Here is a 23,967-nt window from a genome sequence, read left to right as displayed (position 1 = left end):
CTCATGAATAGATAAATAAAATCTTAAAAAAAAAAAAGGTCACGTAGCTAAGAAGGGCTAAAGAACAAGTCTATCTGATTCATAAATCCGTATCCTTTAGGATTTTATTTTAAGCTCTCGTTTTCATTGAGTTCTTATTACGGAGGTTACTGTGTTTAAATTCTCTGGTCTTGTTTAATCCTTCTACCATTCCCTATGGAGTAGGTATTACCATCACCAGTCTACATGAGGAGATGAAGAAGCAGTGGGCTAGATAACTTACCCCAGGCCCCACTGCTGGTAAGAACCCACTAAGCAGAGTCCATCACTGAGACACCCCCCCCCCCCCATTATCTCTGAATTGTTGCCTTGCACCAGGTATTTGGCACACTGGAGACAATTTTCATGATCTCACCAAAGCCACTTTGCTGGTGGAGCATTAAGAATGCATCGACAACCTTTACCCCTTGGTGCCCTCCCCTTCCTCGGTCTCTACGGAAGTAGGTGACTCCATGGGTAGGTAGCAACACAGTCCTAGTTCCCGACTTTCATTAAGTTCAGAGAAAAAGATAAAAACTCTCATTCAGTTCAGAGCCCAGTGCCAACTGATGCTACATTTGTAGGTTCAGCTGCGGGCAGCTAGCTGGCCTTAAACAGAAACTCCATTCTCCAGGCAACCTTCTCTCTCAAACATGGTACCAGGAACAATGGAGTATGGATACAAAAAGCGTGTGAATGGTTCAGGGCAGCCCTGTCACTAGTAGCCAGAACATACTTGAGCCTATGTTCTCCTACAATGCCTCAAGAGCCTCATCTGCACACACAAATGTCAGAATTATTAGGAAAATATAGAATACAGGCTTTATTTGCAGCCCAAGCTAGTGTGCATCCATTTAGTCCCAAGAATGGTCTTTGCATTGTTATTTATCTGAACAAAAGGAGTGGAACGTTATGAACATCTATCAGGAGGGAAAGAGTTAATCCAACTGTGGCTCCTTTAGAGAACAGAATGCTGTGGGGCCATTAAAAATGATATTGATAATCCTGATATAAAAAGATGTCCACGCTGTAGTGTCAAATTATAAAAGTAGATTATGAAACACTTCTCCTCTTTCAGAGGTTGTGTGGTGCAACTATTACAATTAAAGACTACAGAGGCATGCTTCCTGGCTCTGCACTCCTGGCTGGCTGACTCTGGACATGTTCCTTAAGCAGCGTCCATATCTGTTTCATCATCTGTACAATGGGTTCTTACTCCTAGAGTTACTGGAAAAATGGAATCAATATATGTAAAGAGCTTAGGACAGTGTCTGGCTCATAGCAATTGCCTGGCTCATAGCAAGTACTAAAGAGATTTTTTTGATTCTTTAAAAAAAATAAAATGATGGGCAGCCCCGGTGGCTCAATGGTGCAGCGCAGCCGTCAGCCCAGGGTGTGATCCTGGAGACCCGGGATCGAGTCTCTGTCAGGCTCCCTGCATGGAGCCTGCTTCTCCCTCTACCTGTGTCTCTGCCTCTCTCTCTCTGTGTCTCTCATGAAAAAATAAAATCTTTTTTTTAAAAAATAAATAAATAGAATAGAATAGAATAAAATAAAATAAAATAAAATAAAATAAAATAAAATAAAATAAAATAAAATGTGTAAGTGCTAACACGAAGAGAAAATTGTCTGGGAGGCACTAAGGTGCTAACAGTGGTCACAGCATATCACTATCACTTCATCATATGATATTATGACCTTGTATATTTCCCCCCTGTTTGCATATCTCTATTTTCTATTTTCCCATAATAAAACAGAAGCTCATTTTTTTCTAATAAGAAAGAAAATCACATTTAAATTTTTTTTTTAATCCTAAGCTTTCATGAGAAACAGAAACTTCACACAAACTTGTGTTTTAGAAAAGCCGTGGGTCAGGCTGGGTAATGCAAGACCTGGAGTCTTTGCAAAACTGCATGGTGTTTCCTGGTCCTTTCTAATTTGGTGCCCTAATAGCAAGAAAGAATTTGCACCCTAGCACCTTGGGCCTGAATATGCACAGGCGGGGCTGGGGAGAGGAAGAGAGCAGAGAGAGCAGAGACCGGGAAAGCCCGATTTCATTTAAAGCAATCCACTTAGTTTAAAATGTCAGGAAGTTTAGTGGATTAAGGGTATTACGGCCGCTATTCATGAAGGTGTTTTGTTAGAACTTCCAAATAGCAATCTGATGAAATAAGACTTGCACAGCCTTAAAATGAAAGCCTGTTACAGTACTTAAAGTTTCCTAGAGAAGAAAAAAAAGAGAAGAAAAAAGACCCCCAGGTATTAATTTACCTAAAGAGCAGCTGCCTGGAAGATACTGTAATGTATCCTATGCAGCCAAGCTATAAAAGAGGTTATCCGTCACAGAACTAGGAGGTGGGAGCCCAGATCACCCAGTGGTGGAACCGCAATTAACAGTAATGAGAGGTACGTCTGCACTCTGATAAGAGCCGCAGCTGTACACATATTACTGCGTCCCTTAGAAAATCCAAGGACATTTAAAGCTGCTGGAATCCAAGAGGCAGAAAGTGTGCTTGGTTTCAAAATTCAGTTTTTGTTTTTTAAAAAGTGGCCCACACACTTATCTCACGAGTGCAACTGGGATGGGAATGTGGTGGCAAATTCTAGGGATAAAATAAAAAGAGACTCACTTACTGAGCCCCCATCACACGGCGCGCCCCGCTAAGTCAATGGGCTAAGTCCTCCGTCTCACATACATGGGGCAAACAGTCTTGTCCACAGGGCTCTGAATCACATGATAGAAAAATTCTGTTTTTCCCCACTGTTTCTTATGAGATCACACGAGGTACCAAGGGACAAGGCTCCGTCACAATCGGGGGAAGGTCAGGTGAAGGTAAGAGCTTTTAAAGAGCATAGGAAATATAGGAAACGGGGGAGGGAGGTTGGAGATATGCAGACTTGGGGGTGCATTCTGGCTCTGCAGACAAACAGTGGTGTGAATGAGCTCCTCTACCTGTCTGAGCAGTTTCCCCATATAGCCTGAGTATTGAGAATACATTGGTGATAGGACAGGTCCTTGCTCTCAAGATGCTTCAAGTATAGACGAAGTGGCAGGGGAGCAGCAGACATTAATAATATGTGTTTGGCGCTATGATGAAGAAGAATTCAGGAGACTACAAAAGCAAAGAGGAGGGGTGCCCGGGTGGCTCAGTTAGTTAAGCATCTGCCTTCAGCTCAGGATCTCCAGGTCCTGGGATCCAGGCCTGTATGGGGCTTTCTGCTCAGCAGGGAGTCTGCTTCTCTTTCTCCCTCTCTCTCTGCCCCTCCCTACCACTCATTCTCTCTCAAATAAATAACTAAAATCTTAAAAAAAAAAAAAAAAAAAAAAAAGCAAGAGGAGGTCACCCAACCTGGTCTTGGGGATTGGGGTGGTTAGGGAAGACTTCCTGGAGGAGATAACATTTAATGTGAGCACTGAAGGATAAGAGCCACGCTGTGGGTGAGATGGGGTAAAGGTGGAGAAAATATTTTATGTAGAGGGAACAGCTTCCGCAAAGGCTGTGAATGGAGACAGAGGACACTATTTTGGGAAACGGCAAGTAGTTCAGGGTGGTTGGAGAGAGGAGAAGAAGGGCTAAGAAGAAATAATGGGGCCAGATATCACAGTAAGCCTCGTAAGGGAGTTTAAACTTCATCCTGAGGGAGACCTGGGGAGCTAGGATGCATTCATTGCTTCTGGAAAAGCCTGGAGAAGCAGGGATGCAAGTATACAAAGGAAAATCACCCCACCTCTGTTTCCCAGGTCAGAAATCTCCCTCTACTGCTCGCATCTTGTTCTTTTGGCAACCTCAGCATTTTTCAACTACATCCACCCCATGGAAAGCTCCAAGTCACAGCACTATCTCAGAGCTCATTTGCTGTAGAATCTCGAGTCTGCATTCTTGATCTCAACAAGCACCCACCTCCATGCAATTTATTTTCAATCATCAGATCTCAAATCTTAAGCAGGGATGGATATCTGGTAACTTGAGGTGACCCTAGAAGTTCAGATCTGAAGGGAAAACGTAGGAGCCACTGGGCTCTACTCCTGCATTTCATGAGTGAGAGCAAGTACCTTGCATGAGGTCACAGAGTTTAGTGGTAGATCCAAAGTCAGACCTCAGATTTCCAAGCCCTGACTCATGCTTTACTCACCTCCCACTTCTCGCTCCGTTTAGACCAGAGACGCCAAATTCCCATCCCAAAGTCAGAGAGGTCTCACGCACACCTGTGCAGCCAGGCGGGGACATGAAATCCCATTTGCCAGTAAACACCCGGGAAGGAACGGAAAAGATGGTTGAACAGGATGGAAATGATAAGAAGGGAAGCTGGTTAGAGTGATCTTATCCACTAAAAAAAAAAAAAAAAAAAAAAAAAAAAAGGAAACAGTAACATCACAGCAGTTGAGGAAAAGAATCAATTCCATTTACGCCGAGCGCTTTAAGGTAATGAAAAGTGCTTCCAGCATTACCCTATTTCAAGACATTTATCAGATGCCAGGGAAATTAAGCATGTGCAGGCATACACACCATTCTGTGCAAACGGTTTATCTAGCAAAATAACCAGGGGGAAGAATAGATCTGAGGAACTTCAATTTTCAAAGGCCAAGTGGATCAAAGCAGCAGAAAAAGAAATACTAAATTTAGTCATCCCCCACGCCGGGTAATTTCTTTTCCAGGTCTGAGTTGGCTGCTGCACGGACACAGCCATGGTGTGAATGATCATCTGAGCCCCTCTTTATCTTTGCCTGAGCAGAGTCCAAAGGGTCAAGCTGGAGGTGCTGATTGCAAGCAAGCTTTGCTTGTGCCCCTGAAATCTCTGTTGGCTATTGGGTGGGGGCGTGTTGGGGGGGAGGCGAGAAAGCTCTGGAAGTTTTTGGACCTCAAGAAGTAGCTGAGGAAAGGATAATAAAGGTGAGAGAGAAAAAGCGAATAGACAGATGCAGACAGACACACACACACCCATTTTAGTGAAGCTGAACATTCACTATGAGAGAACATTAGAAATGTTAATACAAATTTAAGTAAAAAAAAAAAAAAAGAAAGAAAGAAAGGGGGGGTGGGGGTGAATGGGTGACAGGCACTGAGGGGGGCACTTGATGGGATGAGCACTGGGTGTTATTCTGTATGTTGGCAAATTGAACACCAATAAAAAATAAATGTATTTAAAAACAAACAAAGAACAAGACGAAAGAAAGAAAGAAAAGAAAGAAAAGAAAGAAAAGAAAGAAAAGAAAGAAAAAGAAAGAAAGAAAGAAAGAAAGAAAGAAAGAAAGAAAGAAAGAAAGAAAGAAAGAAAGAAAGAAAGAAAGAAAAAGAACGGGGCGCCTGGGTGGCTCCGTGGTTGAGCGTCTGCCTTTGCAGGGCGTGATCCCGGGATCTGGGATCAAGTCCCACATCGGGCTCCCTGCATGGAGCCTGCTTTTTCCTCTGCCTGGGTCTCTGCCTCTCTCTCTCTCTCTGTCTCTCATGAATAAATAAATAAATGTTTTTTTTTCTAAAGATTTTATTTATTTATTTAACGAGACACAAAGAGAGAGAGGTAGAGACCCAGGCAGAGGGAGAAGCAGGCTCCATGTAGAGGGAGCCCAATGTGGGACTCGATCCTGGGTCTCTAGGATCAGGCCCTGGGCTGAAGGCAGCTCACCCGGGCTGCCCCAATAAATAAATCTTAAAAAAAAAAAAAAAAAAAAGAAAAGAAAAGAAAGAAAAAGATCTAGTAATGGAAAAGCAGAGTGACTGATTCAAGCTGAGATCCTGGAACACTTGGGTTCTGCTCCCCTGCCTGCACAAGACACGGCTCCTGCGTTGGACGGTCTCGTAGGACACGCACAAGGTGTAAAGCACAACGACCTTCTCCCATTCTGTGGACATAAAATCGTTTGACGAATTCTAAACAGCACCGTAAAACGAAGAACCCCAGGTGCGCAGCGGGGTGCAGGGGTTCTGCTGCTGGCTGACCTTGGGGGAGGCTCACAGCAGAGGTGCCGGCCAGTGACGGTTCTGCCTCCGGGTGGCCGGCACCCTGCGCACCTGCTGCGGCGGCCACCGCGCCAGGCTCCACGGAGAGACGGCCTGGCCTGCCTTTCAGAGGAGAACCGCTTTCTCTTCCAGGACTGGCTTTTGTCCTCCAGCCAACCTGTCAAACCTATCTTTCTCCTGGTGACCACGGATACACCGCGCTAAATTTAGACTCTGAGAACATTTTCAAACCTATCATCTCACTCCAGAGAAGCGCAGATCAGTTTCTTTCCTGGAAATAATACAGCCACCCAACCAGTGGGGGGTGGGGGGGGGGGAGGGGGGGGGAGGCGAGGCCCCAGGGCGGCCCCGGCGTCCTCTCATCTTCACCCTACACCTCCAGAAGAAATTCCTTCCATGCATCCTGGGTATATGGACAGTGAGCTTCATTTTGAAGATTTCTGGGACAGGAAGTGCCGCCATTTTACTTAACAACTGAATTCTTCTGTTTCAGAAACCTCATGGCTACCAAGTCCTTACTAATGCTTTCTGGGAGACAACAAGAAAGTGATCTTTGGAGACCGGGGTACCAGCCTCAGCCGCACCTCTAGCTGTGTGCAAATGATTTCACCTCTTTGTCCCTCAGTCCTTCATGTGTAAAATGAGCCTATCTCACCGGGTTGTCAAGAGGATTAAATGAGCAGATTTGGGGGAAGTGCCCGGCTCGTGGTAAGTACCATGTTGACGTCGTTGGTTGCCGTTACCACCGCTCTGACCACCGCCACTGCTGTTGCTGTGGCGTCAGGCAAGCTCACCTCTCAGAGCCTCGCCTTCGTTTCCTGACTTGAAAAGTGGAGGTTGCATGGAGTTCGCAGGAAGGGGCCTTGCAGGATGAGAGGAGGTAAAGTCCTCGGAGCGTTTCGCCCACTTCCAGGCACAGGGAGTGCTCAAAAATGTCGGTGGTCTTTGCCTGTGAAAACCTCTCTTGTTCCAGGTGGGAACATTTCCTCCTGTCATGTTGTTAAATAATGATTCCAAAATAAGCAGAACCACTTGGGATTGAACCTATTCACATTTACTGGGTTTCTAGTATGTGATGCTTTGAAAGTGTTTGGACAGCCAGCCAGGGTCTCTATTGCCAGAGGGCTTAGCATCTGGTGAGAATAAATCAGGAGACACTTCTGTTCCTGCCCTACCCCGGAGCTGAATCTTCCTTTAGAATAATAGCTACCATTTATTGGGTTTATCACAGGTAGGGCTCACACCTACCCCACCAAGAGGGACCTCTATTATCTGCATTCACTACCTCTAAGTCATTGAGTGAGTAAGTTGCTGAGCTGAGATTTGGTTATCCCAACCAAATTACTGGGGTAGGGCCTCAAGGTCTTGCATCAAAAAAGCATGAAAAGAAAAAGAAAGGCAGATGAAAAACTCAGACTCTGACAGCCCGGGTGGCTCAGCGGTTTAGCACCGCCTTCGGCCCAGGGAGTGATCCTGGGGACCCAGGATCGAGTCCTGCATTGGCTCCCTGCATGGAGCCTGCTTCTCCCTCTGCCTGTGTCTCTGCCTCTCTCTCTCTCTCTCTCTCTCTCTCTCTCTCCCTGCCTCTCGAATGAATAAATAAAATCTTAAAAAAAACAAAAACAAAAAAACCCTGACTCCCCAAAGCCCATCTGGTAGCTTCTGGAACAAGGGTCACCACCAGTACCAGCTGGGACTGGGGCTAATGCTTGGAATTTGAAAAGCAACTCAGCGGATCCAGCAGCTACCTTCCTTCAGCACCCCGTCACGTTGCACGGAGAGGGAATTTGGGAGAACAGCAAGGCCTAGCTTGTCAGGGAAGGAGGTTCTGAAAGAATTAACTGTAACCTGATTAGAACATCAAAACGGCCCAGCATTGAAGACCAGGGCTCTGTGTTCCATTACGTCTCACCATTTCCTCAGGGGCAGGAGGGTAGTCTGGCCAGGACCCTGCATTTGCAATGCTGCCTGTCTCCTAGGGGTGCAGCAAGCTTCATGGGAGGGGAAAGGCCAGGACTTCTGTGCCCATTTCACAGAAGGAGAAACTAAAGCACCAAAAAGGTGTGGATTACACTAGAAACACAGATTCTGAAACTCAAGGTTCTTCTTCAGAACATTTCAGCATGGTAGGCTCCCCCTTTGACACGTAACACAGAGGGTACTAATTCAGCCTTTCCAGGTGCCATGGAGGAGACTGTAGGGCCAGCGCGGGAACAAGAGCAACTGGGAATTCCAGGTGAGCTTCTGGATGGCCAACAGGTGTCTCCACCATTGCACTTCAAAGAGCCCTGGTGTTTCAGAACCAAGTCTCAAGGATTCCTGGGGTTTGCCAACAAGCAAAGTTGCCAACTCACTTACACTAGATAGAATTCCAGGTGCTTTTTTTTTTTTTAATTTTAAAAGATTTTATTTATTCATGAGACACACACACACACACACACACAGAGGCAGAGACACAGGCAGAGGGAGAAGCAGGCTCCATGCAGGGAGCCCAATGTGGGACACGATCCCAGGACCCCAGGATCACACCCTGAGCTGAAGGCAGGTGCTCAACTGCTGAGCTACCCAGGGATCCCAAGATTTTATTTATTTTAGAGAGAGAGAGAGACTACACGAGCAGGGGGAGGGGCAGAAGAGGAGTAGAAGCAAACTCCCTGCTGAGTGCAGAGCCCAACATGGAGCCAAATCCCAGGACCCTGAGATCACAGCCTGAGCTGAAACCAAGAGTCAGATGCTCAACCAACTGAGCCACCCAGGAGCCCCAGGTCTAGCCCTTCTAAGCCATCAGGAAAAGAAATGGGCGGGTAGGTAGACATGAACCCCTCACCTTTCCTACCTGTAGGGCCTGGTGGCCTCCTTCTTGGAGGCAACAGGCAGAAGCAGGTGTGATTCTTCTACCAGTTGGACTTAAGTGCAGTTAGCTTAAAGACGGAGGAAGTGGTTATAGATAGAGTAGGAAAGGGATCCCTGGGTGGCACAGTGGTTTAGCGCCTGCCTTTGGCCCAGAGCGCGATCCTGGAGACCGGGGATCGATTCCCACGTCGGGCTCCCGGTGCATGGAGCCTGCTTCTCCCTCTGCCTGTGTCTCTGCCTCTCTCTCTCTCTCTCTGTGACTATCATTAAAAAAAAAAAAAAAAAAAAAAAAAAAAGATACAGTAGGAAAGACAATGTCCCACATCTTGTACTTGGAGTCGCCTGACCCTGGGGATGGCCCAGGGCAAAGAGGAATCATTGGAGACAATGCAGAAGCTTCTGTTAGGGGGTCAGACAACTGGGTCCTAGTCCTGCTTACTGTGGGACTCCAGACAAATGACATAGTCTGAATCAGTTACATCATCTAACTTGAGGATGGTGGTGACAGCTTTCCCCTCATAGATGGGTATGCAGATGAAATGGAGCAGCAATACAGATCTTGTTTGAATCGAGGCCCATCAATTACTAGTTCTATTTAACCAACTATAAGCTCAAATCTACCAGGCTCTGGTGGATACTAAGGCACTGCATATTTCAAGCACCTGGCATAGGGGATGGGAGGAAGGCAGTCGTTTTTTTCCACTCTCTATGACCTCAGAACCCCAACTCTTTCCTCCCTGACCTCCCTCCTAGTTGCATAAAGGTCTGGATCTGTTCTTTCGGTGCCTGCTAGAGGATTTGTTGCTTAGGGCAGAAAGCATTTCTCCACCCTCACTTCCTCCCAGCTCACAGGACAGCTGCTCCCACCCTGGTTTACGACCCATTTATGGTGGGACACCCTGGTCCTTGGGTGTTTGTGTAGTGTTTAATCATTAGGAGGTGGCCAGCTCTGACACCGTGAGCCGCAGAACATCTACAAATAAGTCAGCTATTTGCTTCAGTCCCTCAGTATCTGTTTTCAGGAGGCTTCTCTTGAAGGACACAGGCATGACCCCTGATGCAGCCGGGAGCTGGGGGAGGTACTCCGGAAGGGTGCAGTGGGACACGGCTACCAGGCCTTTAAGTGTCAGACTGAAGCACCCGCCAGCCTGGGAAAACAGTCAGCTTTCAGAGATGGGACTTCGTCTCCCAGAGATGAAATTCCTAGGCATTCCTCCTTCTCCGTGTCCCACTTCTCTCCCTGCCAAACCTGGATTGCTCTTTCTCCTCAACACTCACAAAGCCCAGCTGTTTTCCAAGATGCACCTAGAAGTTCCCTCCTCCAGGAATCCTTTTCCGTCTGCCCTTTGCTGTAGTGCTCTCGTTCTGAACTCTGAACCAAAAAGCACCGATATTCCACTGTTGGCACTACACACTCCCTCAGCTGCCCATGACCTGGTCTTTGAGACAAGGGAAAAGGTTGGTATCTTTAAAGAAGGCTCTGCTCCAGATCTCGGTGTCCCTACAGCACTAGCACAGCACCCCATACACAGTTTTTGGCAAGTGCCGTGCCAGCTGGGCAGGCCAGCCACACCCAAGTCGTCTTGTCAGACTTGCGTCTGATCCTCATGAAGATCTCTGTGCCAACCAGTGCTAAGATGAGAAATACAAGGGTGTTCGTAATGAAAAAGCTGGGGAAACATGGCTCATCTGGTCAAAACTGGGGTTCAGCTCAACAAGTATTGACCATGGACTACTACATGCTGGACATTGTATTATCAGGTCCTAAAACCCCAGAGATAAAAATAAGATAATCCCTGCTTTCAAGCTTACTGTAGAGAAAAATAGGAAAAAAAAAAAAGTCAAGATTTTGTTAGAAGTTAAAGGATTGCATGAGGTCCTTTGGGAGCACCAAGGAAGGAAACTTATTAAGTCTGAGAGGCCCAGCTGGGGGTCTTCAGAAGTGAATGCAGATAGAAGCCTATGTGTCAGTCTGGCAAAGTAGGGTCAGGAGAGGGCATTCCATGGGCAGAGACTCAAAACACCATGGAGTATGCTGGCGAGCGCTGAGTCTGGTGCTGTGGATTATGACGTGGGCAGTGAGGCTGGGGTGGCAGCAAGGGCCAAGGCTGGGTGGATCTCTGGAGGCTGGCACTCTGTCCTGTCTGTGATGTGGGGCCACAGAGGATTTTAAGCAGCCAAGTGATGCACACAGTCAGATCGCTGTGTCTATGCTGGGGACAATGTGCCAAGTAAGAGGACAGTGGCCCAGAGCAGATGGACCGTGCCAGGATCCACAGCACATGAGAAGATGCCAGGAAATGTGTGTGTGTGTGGTGGGGGGAGGTTTGGTGATGAGGGACAGAGAAAGAGTCCCAGCACTCTGGCTTCCACTTTGGTGGAGTTCAAATCTGCAATCTGGAAGCTGACCTCAGTGGCACCAGAGTGGCTGAGTCATTAGCATGACAAGTGCTGCTTGTGGACACAGGAGCTCTGCTACAGACTTCCTGCCGGGACATTCAAGGCCAGGGCTGCATTAGCCCCACCAGCTTGCTGGCTGTGCTCTCTACCCCTTTATTCCAGATCATTAAGAGCACAGCCCTCTGGGAGGCTACCTCGGGCCTCTGTTTAAAGTGAGAAGCAAGGGCATTTAATTGCCACGGCTAGGCACCCTACTTGACTCTCTTCCCCCCTCGCCAACATACCCCCTGCCCAGCTCAGTACCCCAGACCCTCCCACAACAGCTTCATCATCCCACAGCATGTGTCTTGAAACATAATCAGAGCAGGATCCAAGGCCCTCCTCAAATTATGGCTCTGATCTTTACTTCCAAAAGCGAGCGGGAATTATAGCTTGGCTCAGAGAGATGTTCAAATCCACAGGGTCATAAATCCTTTCATGTTCTGTTTCAAGAGCTTTGCTGGGGATTTTTACAGGTTTGCACCTCTGATGTTGTTACATGGTGGTTAGTCTGCTGGTTCCAAAGACTGGGACTTCCTGCCAGGATGCGGTGTGCTACTTTGGCTCCTGCCACGTACCCATTGGGGTCTCAGGCCTTAGATGGCATCTTCTGCTTTTTCTCCTGACAGAGCATCCCAAGTACAGGAGAAGCAGGGGGACCAGAGCTGAATGAGCAGAATCATAAAGACAAGTGTACATTGAGGGATAGAGGGGCTGCTGGCACTGAGGGATAGAGGAGCAGAATTATAAAGACAAGGGTACACTGAGGGATAGAGGGGCTGATGGCCGTGGTGCTGTACCTGGGGCTGCAAGGATTCCTACTTCCATCCTGGCTCCCCAATTTAGGCACGTGTACCTTTCTGTGACTCCCTTTCCTCACCTGAGCAACTGGCGTTCGAATTCCTTGCTACATAAAGCTTGCTGTCATCCATCGAGGGTGCGGACTGGGCCCAGCCACTATGTGACACTGTCCCTGCATTACCCCCATTCATGCTTCAACAGTTCCATGAAGTGGGCTCATTATTTTTTATTTTTCAGATGAGGTCACAGAGGCTTAGGATGGCTGAGTTAACTAACCTCTCATGTAGCTGAGAAGTCACGCAGCTGAGATGTGGAAAAGCTGGAATCTAAACATGTCAGGGGGTCAAAGGTTTGAGATCATTTTTCCTAAAAAGGTAGTAGACCAGGTCAAACCATTCAGTCTCCCGCAGGAGAAGCTGCTGGATACCAACAAACCCAGTTTTTGAAGGCTGGCTGGGGCCACAGTTAACTTATTCTGAGGCCTGGATGAGGACTCAGTGGGAGGGTTCACCATAAGCCAGAGAGCCCCAAGGCTAATTTTGTGCCATCATGAGTTGTTTGCTACTGCTAAGGCCTGATTGGCCAGTGCCTTGGTCTGGTTGGTCAGTCAGTGCCTTATTCTGGTTAGAGGATGCCTGTATCACATGGTTTTAAATATCTTGCATATTAGCCTGAGAGCTGGACAGTCATTCGCCCACTCATACATAGCACATGTAATGAGCAGCCCTCTGAGCCAGGCACCGTGCTAGGAAGGAGATGCCCTTGCCAAAAGAAGTTTGTTTTACTAATGCTTATGGTCATATGGGGAGTCATAATATACAAATAAAAATACGGGATGTGAAACACACTGAATGCCCTAAAAGACACTAACAGCGGAGACCTTTGTGAGATCGAGTGGTCAGGGACAGCACCTCTGTAAGGAGGGTGATGTGTGAGTTGAGACCTGAAGGATCCGATGATGAGTCAGCCTTAGTAGAGGCGAAGGAAGAGGGGTGGGAAGCACAGGCCAGAGGGAGGGAACCGCCTATGCAAAGGGTTTGGCAAATTCAAGGAACTGGATGGAGGTATGAATGAGGGAGGGGAAAGTGGGAGCAGGTGAGGCCAGAGAGATGGGCAGGAGCTAGAACATGTCCTATTTGGAGGCCATAGTAAGGAGTCTGGGTGTTTTTTTTTTTTTTTTTTAAGATTTTATTTATTTATTCATGAGAGACACAGAGCACTAGAGGCAGAGACACAGGCAGAGGGAGAAGCAGGCTCCATGCAGGGAGCCTGACGTGGGACTTGATCCTGGGTCTCCAGGATCAGGCCCTGGGCTGAAGGCAGGTGCTAAACCGCTGAGCCACCCAGGCTGCCCAGGAGTCTGGGTTTTATTCTCTGTGCAGTAGGAGTCCACTGAGGCTAAGTTTTAGGGAGGGGGCAGAGGGGATCTGACATATGTGTTAAGAAGATCCCAGTGGCTAGAGAATGTACTACATGGAGGCCACAGAGAAGACAACAAACCCAGTCAAGAGGCCACGGTGGGAGCTCAATGAGAGATAAGGGCAGCCTGGACCCATGGGATAGTAGATGGGTGGGGGGGATGGAGAGGGAGAGAAGGAGAGGGAGAGAAAGAGAGGGAGAAAGGGAGAGAGAGAGAGATTTGAGAGCATTTGGAGGGACTATGCCCAAGATTTGCCAATGGATGAGATGGAAAAGGAGAAGGCGTTTAAATATTCAGTAAGTCTTATTAATGATCCTTAGGATAATTTTAAAAAAAATATTTTATTTATTTATTCATGAGAGACACACAGAGAGAGGCAGAGACACAGGTAGAGGGAGAAGCAGGCTCCTCACAGGGAACCCAATGCAGGATTCCGTCCTAGGGCCCCAGGATCACACCCTGAGCCGAAGGTAGATGTTCAACTGCTGAGCCACGCAGGTGCCCCTGGTTCCTCTCTCTTAATTTAGCAGGGGAAACCACACTCCACAAAGCATATATTTTTTAAGTAAGCTCTATACCCAACATGGGGCTCGACCCCAAGATCAAGAGTCACATGCTCTACTGACTGAGCCAGCCAGGTGCCCCAGGGGAGACCACATTGCAAAGGCATGTTTCATGCTACTAGAGGTGAGGGGGAGAACCCAAGGGTATGAGAGACACCCAAAGGGACCTGTTTGGGGTGATGGGAGGAGGGGAGACGGCAGCCCAGGGAAGGTTGGAGCCAGTCTTGGAGCATGAGTGGAGGTTAATTGTGTAGAAACCTGGAGGTTATTCTTTCTCTTTTTCTTTCTTTCTTTTTCTTTTTTTTTAAGAGGAGGAGGAGGGGAAGGTAGAAGGGGAGAGGGAGAGGGAGAGGGAGGGGTGGAGGGAGAGAATCTTAAGCACGCTCCATGCCCAGCATAGAGCCTGACATGGGGCTCGATCTCACAACCTTAGATCATGACCTAAGGTGAAATCTAGAGTTAGATGCTTAACCAGCTGAGCCACCAGGCCAGCCCTCAGAGGTTATTCCTGATTATTCCAAGAGAGAGCTATATTCTTGGACTAATTGTCATTGGCACGCCCCCACACCCACCTCATTTTAGAGACAGACATCATGATGCCCTGGAGAGAATATTGGCTTTGAAGTCAGACAGGCCTGGGTTGGAATTCAAGACTGCCTGTGTGCCCCTGGGCAAGTCACGTATGCTCGCTGACCCAGACTACTCAGCTGTGAAATAAGGATGACTCCTGTCCTGTTGGGTCCCTTGGGATGTTAAAGCTACAGAAACCATCTGAGAGAAAACCTGGAACACAGCAGGTGCTCGGTGAGTGGGGGCTGTTGCTGCTAATGAGACTCAGAGCACAGACTGCAAACTGCGCAGACTCCCAAGGAACCTCCCTCCCAGGTATACCCAGAGCTCCTGTGGGTTGTTTCCACGCTGACTGTGGAGAAATGGATCCCTTCTCCCCACAGCAACTCCTACAGTACAAGTCCACCCTCCTCTGCCCCCACGGCACTCAGGCAGCGGAGCCAGCTCTGGCAGACCGGAGGACACCAGAGGGGCCCCAGTACTGGCCCCTAGTCCACTTGAGCACCCTGCAAAAGGCAACACAACAGACCCATTGCAACCCACATGCCCTGTGGCTCTGCTGCACGTCTTCATCTATTGCTTGCTCATCTACAGCAAGCACGTCATGAGAGCCCAAAGCAGAGGCCAGAGGGGACTGTTTTTCAAGCCCCAAGTCGCCACTGAGTCACACTCAGGGTAAGCTGAAGGAAAGACGGGGGTCCATGCCCACCGAGCCATGCAACCACCTCATTTCCCTCAGCCCCCTTTAATCTCCTCCGCGCAATCTTGCAACATCCCTCAAAATGTCAGTCTCCCTTCAGATCTCCTGTCAGGCAATTTTACAGTGCCGAGCATCACAGATTAATTAGGGAGATAAATCAAAGCGCACAGTGGACAAGGGCTGCCTCGGAGCAGACAAAGCCAGCCTCCTCTCCCCGCAGTAGAGACACAACAAAGCCACAGGGGTCTGCGGCTCAAGGCAGACCCTGCAGGTCCAGGTGTGATCGCTGCGACAAAGGCAACTCTGAGGGCTCTGCTGGACGTTTTGGCATCCCTAAAATCCTCCCAAGCAAGGGACAGAGCTCCCTCAGCAGTTGCAGAGCCTGGCCTGACGCCGAGCTGCACTCTGGGTGTTCCTCTTGCTGCGCTGTCCGATGGGGGAAAACAAGACCTGGGAAAAAGATGGTCTTTCAGGTCAGCAGCCCAGAGGCTGCCACCTGTGCAAGTACCTGGACTGGTGCTAGGCACCGAGAAGATGCCCAGCGATTGCTCATGTAGTTCCAAGGGAGGTTCACCTCTGGAGGGCTGGAAACCCAGCCTTTGAACAGAGGAAGAGGCAAACACGATGACTGAAAGCAAAGGCTTTGTGCCCGGAGAGACCTGAATTCAGATCCCAAAGTTGCCCCTAATAGCCCTGGGACTATGGCGAAGGAATGTCACCTTTTGGAGCCTGTTCCCTTATGTAAAACCCAGTTTTCTCGTGGGAACCCACTCCAAGTGCTGCTCGGCTCTCTGGGACTCTGGCGTACATCGCGGAGCCTGCCAACTGGATGAACAATCACAGTACAGGGAAGTCACTCCAAGTCCCCGACACCGCCCGATCCCAAGGCTGACTGCCCCCACTCTGGACGGGCAGCTCCCACTCTTTGTGCTGATTTAGGGAACAACGTACATCCAAGACAAATTAAATCCTAAGTCAAAACACCCACCCAACCAAATACAATTCACTACTTAATCAGTCACTTGGGATTTTATCTCAAAGAAAATAAGACCACAATCCCCTAAGCTTCAACTCCTAATATGATTTTGGGGATGCTCCAAGTTAGAGCAAAATCCATTGCAGCGTACGACAGCAGAATTCCTCCAAAGTGCCAGAAAGGTCCACGGCCCCACAACTCTCATCCACAGCTCTGGCCACCCCATACTCCCCCCCCCCCCCCCCCGCCCCCTCTGGAAGATTTCATTCTGGCCATCAACTTTGGGCATTCCTCTGTATCTGCCATCGGCAACAACCACCCTCCTCTCTCATTCCTCGAAGTAAAGTGCGTGGCAGCTTAGTAGAGGCTTAGCTTTGAAGTGTGGTGAAGACAGACGCCTTGAGGCTTTCTCTCCTCTGGAAGAGGTCTGCTAGCAGAAGTGGGGGCGGAGGGGTGGCCCACAGCCCACTGGGTCTGCACATACCAGAGGCCTCAGGCAAGAGCCACACTCTTCATTGACATACCACCACACGATGACACCTGTCATCATGACTACCCGAGATGAAAAGTTCCTGGGGTCCCTGCCTGTGCAGATGAGCTACACTCATGAGTCATTCTGTTAACCCTGCCCTTCAAGTGATAAACATGAACAATGACTCACAGGAGCCTGGGGACCTTAGGATCAGCCGGTCTGAAGGCACACAAAGAACCATGGGTGCGTAGGAGAAGCATCTTGCGCAAGATGTTCAGAGGTGGCAGAGCCACATCTAGGATGAGGTCTTCTGGTTCCTAGAGCACTCCTTCCCTTCCTGCATGGGCTCCGTTCATCAACATCATCAAACAGATAATGTGCTTTCAGTAGAGTTACTCTCCAGTTCATCCTTCCCAAACTCCCACTGAGATGAACCTGTTCCCTAAAGCTTGGAGGACAGAGTGGTCACTGGGTCACTAACGATTTCCCTGAGCCTCAGTTTCCTCTGGCAAAGGAAGAGGATTACAAATGGGGACTCTGACGGTCTCCTCCCTCCCGCCCCCCAACTTTGCTCTGTAAGATCTACTCAACTAGGCCTGGCTTGGGAGAGGCAGCCTGGAAAAAACACATTTACATGCAAGGTAACCTTGGGTAAAAATTCTGAGCTGGCACAGCCGTCCAGCGTGACCAGACTAAAGTTCACATCATAATCAGGGACATTTCACAGGTGAATGTAAGGACAGCCTATCCACAGGGCTTATTGAAATCAGCTCTTGCATTTCAGTAACAGAAGTCAAGGCTAGGTTGCTCTTCAAAAATGACAAGGGACATTAAAGGAAACAAGCCAAAAAAGAAATCTCAAACAGATGATGAGATAAGCGGGCCTCTCTTGACACTTAGGATCTTCCAAATCAACACCAGCAAGAAAAGAAACCTCCTCCAGTGTTTTATTATGATAACAAGTTTAGGATGACGTGTAGCCCCCAGGAATATTCCTGGTCCTTCCTGCTCCCATACTGCTGGCACTTGGCACAGTTAGCTGTGATGGCTTATTTGGCTTCTTTTTCTTTTTTTTTTTTTTTAGATTTTATTTATTTATTCATGAGAGAGGGGGGAGGGTGCACAGAGACATAGGCAGAGGGAGAAACAGGCTCCATGCAGGGAGCCTGATGTGGGACTCGATCTCAGGTCTCCAGGATCACGCCCTGGGCTAAAGGCGGCGCTAAACCGTTAAGCCACCCAGGCTGCCCTTTTTTGGCTTCTCACCCCTCTACTTGATCACAAGCTTCTTGAGGGCAGGGAGCGGTAGACCATGTCCTACTCATCTTGAACCCCCAGGGCCTGGTACACAGTAGGTGCTCAGTTAATATTAAATAATCACTGGCATTCTCTATAAGCTGTCACATATCAAAACACAGTCCAAATACTCTGTTGAGATGCAACTGAGTCCTCACTATGGCAGCACATATCCTAAAACTGGAAATGCAACTGACCCATAGCATTGGTTGCCTTAACCAGTTCCATCATCATACACCTCATCTACGTGCTCACTCTTCCCAGAGAGGAGCTACTGAATGCCATGGGTAGTACTGGGTGGCACACTGCCTGGCAATGCATAGGTATAAAATATATCATGAGGGGATCCCTGGGTGGCTCAGCAGTTTAGCGCCTGCCTTTGACCCAGGGTGTGGTCCTGGAGTTATGGGATAGAGTCCCGCATCAGGCTTCTGGCATGGAGCCTGCTTCTCCCTCTGCCTGTGTCTCTGCCGCTCTCTCTATGTCTATCATGAATAAATAAATAAATAAAATCTTAAAAAACATATATATATAATGAACTGCATGATACAGAACTGGTTAAATAATGAGGAGGGGGTAGTACTGAGCTAGGACTGTTACTTACATGTAATAAAACAATGATGGTCACCAGTACCATTCACCATATGTCTTCTGTTCTCATAAGCACATAGAATTGTGCTTTTATCCACCTTTTTTTTAATAAATTTATTTTTTATTGGTGTTCAATTTACCAACATACAGAATAACACCCAGTGCTCATCCCGTCAAGTGCCCCCCTCAGTGCCTGTCACCCATTCACCCCACCCCCCCGCCCCCCTCCCCTTCCACCACCCCTAGTTCATTTCCCAGAGTTAGGAGTCTTTATGTTCTGTCTCCCTTTCTGATATTTCCCACACATTTCTTCTCCCTTCCCTTATATTCCCTTTCACTATTATTTATATTCCCCAAATGAATGAGAACATACACTGTTTGTCCTTCTTTGATTGACTTACTTCACTCAGCTTTTATCCACCTCTGAATTTAAGTGTAGCCTTGTGACATCTGGGGCCAACAACAAACCAGTGCAAGTTACCACAGGCCATTTCTGGGCAGAAGCTTTAAGAGATAGTGTATGGCTCACCACACTCTCCTTCTTGCCATGGTTTGCCAGTGCTTGAAATGATTAGTGCTCTGGCACCCTGGGCCCCAGAGTGACAGTCATGTACAACATCGCCTCCTACTGAGCAGCAACGACCAGACTGGAGTTGCTTGTTACACAGCACAAACGATCCTAGGCTGACTAAGGCACAGACTTGCTCAAGTACCTGGATTAAAACACACGATGCCATTTTCTGTTGCAGGGCACAGATGTAGCCAGATTCTGACTTAGGGATGTGGGCCTAAGCTCTGGGTTGCTAAGGGAGTAAGCACAGTAGAAGGTGCCCCATTTTGGCTTTTCTCTTTGACCTCCCATTCTTGCTTTCCTATGCTTCTAGAGGTCTTCTCATACTTGGAACGACCACCAGGTCTACAGATTACCTGTAAACAAATACTGAAAAGGTACCAGTTTGGGGAAACATACTTGGGGAGAATGGCCATGCTCCCCACCCCAACGCACACACATGCACAGTCAGTGTGCTTCTGCCCAGTGTAACCTGGAACATGCTTACAAAGTTGGACAACGCTGGGAGTAAAGAGTAAACAATTCTCATGGGGCCACTATACTGCCCTTTTTTTTTTTTTTTTAAGTGAAAACACCGCATGTATGTGAAATGCTACCCCACAGACTATTCATTCTCTTCTCTGTACAATCCCTCTGGGAGAATTCCTTTGTGGCTTAAAGTGCAGATGGTTTGCTTCCTGTCAGCACCACCCTTCTGCTCAGCACAGGTGGCCCCTGCCCACCCATTCCACAAGCAGCAGCTCTTACTTAAAAAGGAAGCCAGTGGCACCAGCAGCAAAGAGGCCTTTGGGAAAAGCCAATGCAGTAATTACTACCCTGTTACCACGGAAATAGAGATTTGCCTCTAAGGCTCCTTTTATGAGCTTTAAAATGAATGGGACTCTCACTCTCTCCTACTTTGTCTCCCTTCGCTGTCCACAGCAGGAGAGAATGGGAAGAGGGATACAAAGGAGATGCAGAGAGGATCATGGATGTTGGGTGCTGTGCTAGAGGCACTGTCTTGTCCCCAGAAGAGGAGCAGAAGCCTTAAATGCAGACCTAACACAATGCTCAGGGGCTCTAGTAGGTGTAACAGGCCGTCAAAAGAGGGAAGGAAAGATAGGAAAGACAGAGGAAGAGATGGAGGAGAGTGAGAGACCAGCTGGTCAACCCAAGCAAGGAAAGAAAGATCAAGGCAAAACAGTCTGGGCAAAGTCAGAAGGGAAGGGGAAGCAAGAGAGAGTTCACTCCACTTAGGCTGCTAGGAAGCTTGGTGCTAACTACCACTAGAATGTGCAACCACCTAGGACCTTATGGTGAATTTATCTGTATTCTCAGTTCTCTCCTCCCTCCCCTGCATGTCCTATTCTAACTCACCTCCCCACCCCATGCCCCACATCCCAACTCCATTCCCTAGTGCATCACTGCTTGAATTTATAATTGCACTTCTAGCATATGTGGTTACTCTATGTTGTCAGCAAAGAAGAGGGCTTAATTTTTTTTTAGAAGAGGGCTTAATTACTAGTTAATTAATTAATAAAGAGAAAAGAGAGATGTGCTTGGGTGGCTCAGTCAGCTAAGCATCTGACTCCTTTTTTTTTTTTTTTAAGATTTTATTTACTTATTCATGAGAGACACACAGAGAGGCAGAGACACAGGCAGAGGGAGAAGCAGGTTCCCTGCGGGGAGCCCAATGTGGGACTTGATCCTGGAATCCCAGGGTCATGTCCTGGGCTGAAGGCAGATGCCCAACCACTGAGCCACCCAGGCATCCCAGCATCTGACTCTTGATTTCAGCTCACGTCATGATCTCAGGGTTTTATGATCAAGCCTGCGTTGGGCTCCACACTCAGCACAAAGTCTGCTTGGGATTCCCTTTCTCCCTCTGCCCCTCCCCCGACTCACACTCAAATTAATTAATTAATTAATTAATTCTTTAAAAAAAAAAGAGAGAGAGAGAGTTGCACAGAGATAGTCCAGCTTGCTGAGTGGTTTGCAGGACGGAGGAATCCTCAAGAGTATCTATCTTTGCTTGGTACTTTACCACCACTTCCGCCACCTTCACCTCGTGTATTCCTCACAACCGTCCTGGGGGACCCCTGTGAGTACCGTCTTTATGTTATAGAGACAAACCCCCAAACCTCAGAGAGCTAAGGGACTTGTGTGGGAGTGAGGATGGGAACAAGGGTCTCCTTTCAGCCAACCCCGCCTCTTCCCTTCACTCCAGGGCTGCCACAACAGGGTGGTTTCTATAAAGTGCTGTCAAAAGCACCTTCTACAATGATGGAGATGTCCTGTCTACACTGCCTGGTGGGGTAGCCACGAACCACATGGGGCTTGAGAGCACTTGAAATGTGTGACTAGTGTGACTAAGAAACCCTGCTTTTAATTTTTGTTCATTTTACATTTCAATGGCCACATTTCATTGGTGGCTCTTATATTGGGCAGTGCTGATCTACATTCTCTCACTCCCAGCACATGACTGTAGGGGAAATGGAGTTCAAATGCAGACACCTTGAGATGGCATGAAGTGGGATTAAGAGTAAAAGAAGGAAAAATTCCCCCTTGCCTTACTGGTGAGGCATTAGGAACTCACAGTGCGGGGCAGACACAGAGGGGAGACAGTGAGTAGGGAGGGAGGAAGAACTGGGGGGACTTCTTAAATTATGGCCTAGCCATGGAAGCCTGTCAACCCCCAAGCTCTGGGTAGAGGAACTCCAGCAATGCCTCAGGGACCACAGAGTGGTTAGCCAGGACCAGGAAAGGGAACTTTTCAATGACTGCAGAATCCCTGCAGATGCTGGGGACCCCTGGATTTCTTGGATCACTAAAGGGAGGTCCTTACCCAGGGTCTTGAAACTGTGGGTTCCTCCCCTGGCCAACAACACAAGTTTACAGGAGATCAGAATTTAAGAAATGAACACCTCTGGTCCAAACCCTCAAGGAGGCCACGATAAACTGGCTCAGTTCTGCATAAGAAAAGGTCTTTTTCCTTGAGGTCTGAGACCAGTGATGGGAAAAACCGTGAGAGCAAGCCCACCTGCAGTGTCTAGGTGCCAAAAGTCTGGGATGAGGGGAGAGGAGTCATAAAATATCCCCCATTTCTCTCTTTCTCTCTTTTTATTTTTATTTATTTTTAAAGATTTTATTTATTTATTCATAGACACACAGAGAGAGAGAGAGAGGCAGAGACATAGACAGAGGGAGAAGCAGGCTCCATGCAGGGAGCCCAATGTGGGACTGGATCCCAGGCCTCCAGGATCACACCCCAGGCTGCAGGCGGCGCCAAACCCCTGCGCCACTGGGGCTGCCCTCTCTCTCTTTTTAAAGCTTTTACTTGTTTATTTGAACCAGAGAGAGGGAGAGAGAGAAAGAGAGTGCATACACTGGGGGAGGAGCAGACTCCCTGCTGAGCAGAGATCCTGACACAGGGCTCCATCCCAGGTCCCTGAGATCTTGACCTGAGCCAAAGTCAGATGTGTAATTAACGGACTGAGCCACCCAGGTGCTCCCCTTCCTCTCTTTATGAAAATTGTTTTGCATGGTTCCCCAAGGTTCTAGTCCTTGCATTTTTATTTTTAAAAAAGATTTGAGAGGCTCACAGAAAGAGAGTGCATGTATGCACACAGGCTTGAGCAGGGGGGAGGAGCAGAGGGAGAGAAGTAGACTCCCCACTGAGCGCTGAGCTGGACTCCAGGCTGTATCTCAGGACCCTGACATCAGGACCCAAGTTGAAATCAAGAGTGGGACACTCAACTGACTGAGCCACCCAGGCATCCCATGTGCTTGCATTTTTAATGACTAGAGGCTCATTTAAAAAGATGACACCAGGATAAGGGCCCAGAGCCAGGGATAGAAAAACCTCTGTCCTGAGGACTCCCTAAAGAGGCAGTTGTGTGAAGTGGTTAGAACATCTGGGAGGGCCTGGTGGGCCTGGGGTCAAATCCAGGTGGACACCTGCCAGGTATGTATGTGACCTTCAGCATGTCTACTGACCAGACCCGCCCAGAGCACCACTGCTTCAAGCCTATGAAACCAGGATGATACCTCGTCTCATAGCAGTAGGGTTAGGAGGAAACGACATTATATTTGTAAGGTTCTTGGCACAGTTCCTAGCAGACAGGGGTCCATCAGGAAATGGTGACTATTTTGGTTTTTATAATTTTCTGGTCTGTAGTAGTTTCCTATTGCTGCTGTAACAAATTACTATAAATGTGGTAACAGAAACAATAAAAATGCACTATCAGTTCTGAGGGGCAGAAATCCAAGCTGAGGGGTGCCTGGGTGGCTCAGTGGTTGAGCGTCTGCCTTTGGCTCAGGGTGTGATCCCGGGGTCCTGGGATCGAGTTCCCCACTAGGTTCCCCGCAGGGAGCCTGCTTCTCCCTCTACCTATGTCTCTGCCTTTCTCTGTATAAAATCTTAAAAAAAAAAAAAAAAAAAAAAAAAAAAGAAAGAAATCCGAGCTGAGTCTCATGGACTACGAGCACAGGTGTTGGCAGGACTGTGCTCACTTCGGTGGCTCTAAAAAGTCTGTTCACCTGCCTTTTCCCCCTTTATTTTTTATTATTATTTTTTTCCTTTTCTCCTTTAGAGAGGCCATGTGCACCCTTTGGCTGGGGCCCCTACCTGTCTCCAGAGCCAGCAACTGGCAAGTGGAGTCCTTCTTAACAGCTCATGGCTCTGCTTCCTCCCCCACCCACCTCTTTTACTTTTAAGGACCTTGTGATCACACTGGGCCCACCAAGATAATCCAGGCT

The 23,967-nt window shown here is 48.1% G+C and overlaps 1 protein-coding gene and 1 long non-coding RNA gene across 7 annotated transcripts in view; one reads left to right on the top strand and one right to left on the bottom strand.

Moving 5' to 3' along the window:
* Positions 1 to 23,967, bottom strand: part of NAV2 (neuron navigator 2) — a 722,151-nt gene that overhangs the window by 101,965 nt on the left and 596,219 nt on the right. The window lies entirely within an intron of this gene.
* LOC112667750 (uncharacterized) overlaps positions 1 to 23,967 on the top strand; it is a 38,938-nt gene that overhangs the window by 12,686 nt on the left and 2,285 nt on the right. Inside the window, exon 2 of the long non-coding RNA XR_003141297.3 lies at positions 6,472 to 6,686. This is a non-coding gene — a long non-coding RNA (uncharacterized LOC112667750). The remainder of the gene's footprint in view (positions 1 to 6,471; positions 6,687 to 23,967) is intronic.

The sequence above is a fragment of the Canis lupus genome, chromosome 21 (genome assembly GCF_003254725.2).
Source record: "Canis lupus dingo isolate Sandy chromosome 21, ASM325472v2, whole genome shotgun sequence".
In the NCBI taxonomy this organism is placed as follows: Eukaryota; Metazoa; Chordata; class Mammalia; order Carnivora; family Canidae; genus Canis; species Canis lupus.
This window is presented reverse-complemented; position numbering and strand designations above follow the sequence as displayed.